We start from the raw sequence: 6,393 nt of genomic DNA, 5'->3' as shown, positions 1-6,393 counted from the left end.
ATTTTTAGCCACTTCCAATAAAAATAAAAAACTCACTTACCAGCGATATAAGTTTCGATTTCACAGTAAGCAATTTCCCATGATGTTTTTGTTTAGAACATCTTTACCGAGGCTGCATGTTTCTTCAAAAAAGATTTTCTTTTTTAATCAACAACGGGCTGCGCCATGTGTTGTATTTTATATGTGTTGGGTACGTGCTCAGTGATGATTACAAGATGTACACAAACATCTTTATTCTACATTATTCATCTACTATACTATATTACAGTTATGGTTAAAGATAATAATAGATACAGTTACAGTTACATATATAACACCTCAGAAGTGAAATAACTTGCAGAATGTTTGATCAAATTACTAAAAAGGGAGTAATATATCAGAATGCATAATAGTATATTTATCTACCAAGATAATACATATTTAACATGTCCCGACCTGATTGATCCTGGGGAAATGAAAACAATATTATGTTTGCTAGCCTTAACAGAAAACAATATTAAATTTATTAGTTTTTTTTCCTAGTAATGTGAGAAAATAAATTATTATTATCCCTCCCCCTAATTCTGGAGCACTGTATAAACATCCAAAATAAACTTCCAGTTACTCAAAATTCTACGTTAATTTACTAAACTCTGATGAGATTGAACAAATGAGGTCTTAAGGGTGCTAAAACAATATTTATATTTGATTTGAATGTGTGAATGTTCGCTCCATTTTATGATTTTGCACAACCCTTTCGAAAATTCAGCAATTGTTGGTGACAATTTTTCCCTAACCTAAGATGCCAAAGACAACTGCCATTTTCAAATAAAGTGGCATAATAGGAATTATATAAAACAGCAACCAACTAACAAAATTAAAACTGCAAGAAACATCCATAATAATGAAATATACATTCAAACACTAATCAAAAGAAGTACTGATGGGAAAAAAAAAAAAAAAAAAAAGCATGGTTTAAATTAAAAATCCAACCTTATGTTCTTCATGCATCTATATACTTGGGTAGCCAGATAATATCTCTTTTCTATATAATGGGTTGTGAAGCTTGGTACTATAGCCAGTTGCATAGTAAATTCTTTTCAGATTTGGGCAGATAATCAGAAAGTGTCCTATTTATTGAACACATAGATTTGTTTTCAATTCTTTTAAAGAACCAAATTAAAACATAAACCATTACTTAAACTACAACCCATATAGCAGCCAGGACATAGCAATACACTACCAATAATAAGCACACATTATTTTACTTTTATGACAGCACTGGACCAGTTGTAGAAGTTATTTTGGATTCTTTTCAGAAAGATGCAATTTTAAATCAATGTTTTTGCATAACAACATGTAACAAATCATTTCATGTGGAACGATATGTGTCGCCAGGGCTAAAGTATGTGTGTTGGCCTTAACTGTTATAACATTGTTTATGTTTTCAAGAAACATATTATTAATAAAAAGCTTGTAAATTGTGCCAACATACATCATCTTGTTTTACCGAAATAACCAGATGCACTTCTTTTATTTAGAAAGATTTTACTATAGTCCGACTTACTTCCTGATGAATGCATGTTTTCTTGCTAGAAATAACAAGCTGGCGCACACATCTTTCTAAAAAATATTGTTTTTCCTGTATTGTAATAAAATGGAAAAATCTTTATTTTTTAATTAATTATTTATTTTTTCCATAAGGAGTGGAAGAGTTTCTACTTTCTTTTCGATCCCTTCTACTATAGGCAACAGATGACACAAAAATTTCTGCAAAAAAAATTTGTGTATGCGCCAATGTTGGCTATTGGCACATACATTATTCTTCAATTCAGTGCCAATGTTGGCTATTGGCTACATGAAAAATGAGATCTTGTCACTTAAAATGGCGTTTCTTGTAAAGTATGACAATTCTTATCACTTAGTATGTTTTATAAAGTATCGCAGTTCTTATCGTTTACAGTAGTATTTTTAATGAAGTACCATTAATAAAAGGTTATTAATTAATAAAGTCTCATTTTATTTGGCTCTTCTTTGTTTGTTGGAGTAAAGCTGCATTCAAACTGGTCTGTTGGCATGAAAAGCAGGGGAACAAAACACTTTCCAAGTGCACCAACTTGCATTAGGGCTGAAACTTTTCCTTTCAGATATTTCCTACCTGTCCAGTAAATGGTTCTGCATATTCGAAACTTCAGAGAAACTGCGTATTTTTGTAGGCATTTCGGCTTCCTATAGTTATATTTTTAAAAATTAAAATCAGTCCAATTTTTGATATATCAAAACTTATTTCATTTCTTGTTTTACGCCCCTCCCCGAAAAAAAGAGAAGGTGATAGGTTATATTAATTAGTGAGAGATAACTTTAAATAAATTATTTTTAAGAGGAGAGTAGACGACATCGAATGCTTTCATTTTAATTAGTTTAGCATGATGAATCTTCAATCTGAAAACCAACTTTCATCAGAATATCCCAGAAAAGCATCGCTTGAACGGCACAAAAAGGATATGAGAGAAAAGAATCGTTGTCTTCACCTAATTTATTTTATTTATGAATTTTTTAGAATGATAATTAAACATTTTTTTAACTGCATCTTTCAGTTTCAGGGAGTGAGGTTTTCATGGATTTTAAGACACTATAAAATTTCTTTCATGATATTATTATATTGTTACGTTCCTTAATGAAACTGTTTATTTAGTGTAATAAAAATTATATCTTTTATATTGTCTTTAGTACAATGTTATAAGGTTAAATGTAATTGCAATTGCTTCCTTCGTATATTATGAAGAGTCGCTGCCTAAAGTTTCATTTTATAAAATTGCTTTAGTCTAAAAACTCATTGAAGGAACTTTTTTTATATAATATTTTTTATGTTTCGAGAACTAAATTCATTCTACAGTTAGCAAATTGCCTAATGCTTATTAAACTAATGAAAAATTATTACCAAAATTAAACCTTGGGCCTTGATTAAAGTCTGTGGGAAAGAAATGGTCATGAACTTTAAGAAAAGCCAACATAAAGCTATTAAAAATGCCTAACATTATTGAATTATATCAGCTTTAATATTTAAGGTTGAATTTCTTTCTAAATTTAAATGACATATACCGGAAAGTTTTCTTTCCATATAAATAATAGTTTCCCTAAATTTTGAAATAAAATGATTTACTTGTTAACAATTGTTTAAAACTATGAACTTACTAAATTTTTTTAATTAGATAAAGAAGCAACCTTATACTCACATTGCTTCTGCTAGTCTGGTGTCAACCAAAAAGGCTTTACCACAGATCATCTTGTGATTTGTGAAGGAGGATCGTTGTTATAAGAAAATGCACATAGAACCGAAAGTTATCTTTGTAGTAATTCAAAAATAACATTCCTAAAGAGAGGGAGGGGGAAGAAAAATCTGATACAGTAGGTAAAAATGCAATGAATTCACATGCATTTTTAACCCCCCTACTGTGTCAGTTTTTTTACCCACTGCACCTACTGTATTTTTACCTACTGTATCAGTTACTGAATTTCATCAAAGAAGGGAAAAAGTGAGGCCCTAGCTTAACACTATGTGGTATCTGCTGAGTTTTGCTCTCTGCAAGTTACCTCAGAACCGAACGGGGGGTTCATCAGTAGGAAGCTTGTTTTTAACCTGCCTCTTCAGAAAACAAGAATAAGTATCTGTGATGTTTTGAAGTTAGTGATAGACTTCTCTATAGATATTTAAAAAAAAATAATAACTCCATTAAAATGTTGCCCTCGTGGAACTTGAATCCACATTCTTCGCCACTGGAGGTCAAAGCTTTATGCATTAGACAACAGGGGGATCTAAAAATGATCTAATTGCACGTTTTTTAAAAAAATTGTTTTGTAATTATATATATAAATATATATTGTTATAAAGAGTTATCAGATTTAATTAAAGATAAATGTATAAATTCAAAATTCCTTATGATAGAAGCATCAGTTATATAACATTAGACAATTATTTATTGAAAATATATTCATAATAAAACAGTTCATAGATATATTTTATATTTATCACTGATGATTATACTTTTTACTTCCTTGTACGAAGTAAAAAGGAAGTATTGTAATCGTGAAAAGTTTCAGGCAGCATATTTCAACAAAAATATCCATTATGACCACTATCGAATGCAATTTAACGATGGTTTTGCGTGATATCTGTGCGTAAGGACATAATAAAATACTCTTTTCCTTCAAAAAAATTATAAAACTGCTTTAAAATTAATTCTGAAGAGAATTTTTCATGGCTTCTGTACATACTTATGTATGTACGTATCTCGCATAACTCAAAAACGAGTAGCCTCAGAACGTTGAAATTTTGTATATAGGACTGCTATAACATGTAGATGTGCACCTCGTATTTTGGTTGCAATCGGCCGCACCAAACGTATACAAATATATTTATATATATATCCACTCTGTTACCCGGCTCAGTGATCTCAGTTTCTTTACTCTTATATGTTTGTAAATTGTACATTTTTTGCTTTAAAAATGTTTGAATTATGTTGTTCTTATCTTCCGGTTAAGGTTTTTATGCCTTTAGTAAATCTCTATGCAATATTTTTAGAATTATCAACAATTTTAAAGTTGTTTAAGTGCCGGTAAGCCTAATACTTCTCTTGATGGCGGCCATTGATGTATATATTTGAAACAGGAGACTAGTGGATTTGTTGCCAATCTAGAGAAACTTAGCTTCGCAACAACAAAGATAACACATTCATTTATTATTGCCAATTAAATCATGCTTAATTCTTTCTGGAATTTTTCGAGGAAAAGATTTACTTCGTAATTTTTAATATAGATATTTTTTATGTATTTTTGCCTTCTCGCGAAGTGAGAACTGAATTAATTGAACGAGAAATACTTAATCGTCTGTGAAAAACTGTTTCTTTTTTGTTTTGTTTGCTTAATTTCTTTTATACATCATTTTAGCTTTATTATAGTATTTGAATAGAACATGTGGCAACGATTAGATAATTCTATTCTTTAAATGATATAAATTTTGTGCATTATGAGTTATAATATGAACGAAATATATAAGTTAATTTTTACATAATTATTGGATTATATAACAGTTTACTTAGTTTCCGTTATATAATTATTATATAAGTTAACTGTTATATAATTATTAATACTGTTAAGTGAATCTAGCGCCAGAGTGTCACCATGGTAAACAAATACTAGAGTGAATTTTAAAGAATGCATTTATTCTATTGTGGTTTATGCGCTGTCAGTGAAGTAGATTTAATTCAATCCAATAAGTTTAAATGAAATGCAAGAAAAAATGCTTATAATTTAATATTCCGTACAAGGAAGTCATGTGGTGTACACATCAGATTTTTTCCTTTAAGAGAAACACAAAGCTCTTTATCCTTCCAGTTCCAAATTGCACAAAACATGATCTTGGGCATAATTGTAGAAGTTTGCAAAGCAATTTCAGCATTTCTTCAGACACTTTTTGTTACAGTTCCAGATACTATAAAACAGTGGTTAGAAATAGAAGGAAACCCCTATAGATTATGGAATTTTCCAATGTGCATTGGAGCAATGGATGGAAAGCATGGTAAAATAAGTACTCCATCCATATCTGCATCATATTATTACAATTACAGAAGGCATTTCAGTATTTTGTATGTCCACATAAGAACAAATGGGAGGGTTAGTGATGGTGGTGGTTTGGTAGCCATTACCCAAAATGCCAAACATTTTGTAATGGTTACTTGCTGTTTGCATAATTTCTTAAGATGCACATCTTCAGCTGTTACAGGTATACTCCCCAGGTACAGTATAGATGAAGAGGAATGTGTGAACCTTAGTGACTGGCACAATGCTCTTGCTTCACTTCTAAAAGTACCTTGGCAAAATGACATGGGTTTATTGCATTTTTTCCCTTCCAATTCTTAATAATCTATTGTATATATTTTCATAAATACTTTTACATCATACATTCAGTAATTTGGCACCATTTCTGATTTTATTACTGAAAAAATATTTTTGTATCCATATGATCATTATAGTTAATTTAATAATTTTTATGTACACAATATAATGTCATTTATTCATACATATGCTTTGCGATGTAATTGTATAAATTAAAAGTATTTATTTTATCTCCAAAGTGTTAAATATTTTGTCAAAAGTTACTTGCTCAATTTTTTAAGTAATATGCCCTTTTTTGGAAAAAGGCTCTGTATAAATGGGTGAAATTTAATGATTGGTATAATGCACAAAATACACTTGAATCTACATTTCAAAACATAAACATCTTTGCAGAATGTAGTTCCACATAAAGGTTTAGCTCTAATGTGCAATATAAACAGATGCTAAGTTTCCTTCAGATGTCTTTCATAAATGCATCCATCCCCTGCAGTAATCAAATAATACAATTAAATGCAATAC

The 6,393-nt window shown here is 30.0% G+C and overlaps 1 long non-coding RNA gene across 1 annotated transcript in view; it reads right to left on the bottom strand.

Annotated features, from left to right (window-relative positions):
• Positions 1-5,180: 5,180 nt before the first annotated feature.
• The window catches only part of LOC146994063 (uncharacterized), a 35,901-nt gene continuing 34,688 nt past the window's right edge, over positions 5,181-6,393 (bottom strand). The window contains exon 2 of the long non-coding RNA XR_015043997.1: positions 5,181-6,358. This is a non-coding gene — a long non-coding RNA (uncharacterized LOC146994063). The remainder of the gene's footprint in view (positions 6,359-6,393) is intronic.

Source organism: Stegodyphus dumicola, chromosome 11, assembly GCF_044657685.1.
Source record: "Stegodyphus dumicola isolate Sdum_Otavi_A_Nest chromosome 11, ASM4465768v1".
In the NCBI taxonomy this organism is placed as follows: domain Eukaryota; kingdom Metazoa; phylum Arthropoda; class Arachnida; order Araneae; family Eresidae; genus Stegodyphus; species Stegodyphus dumicola.
This window is presented reverse-complemented; position numbering and strand designations above follow the sequence as displayed.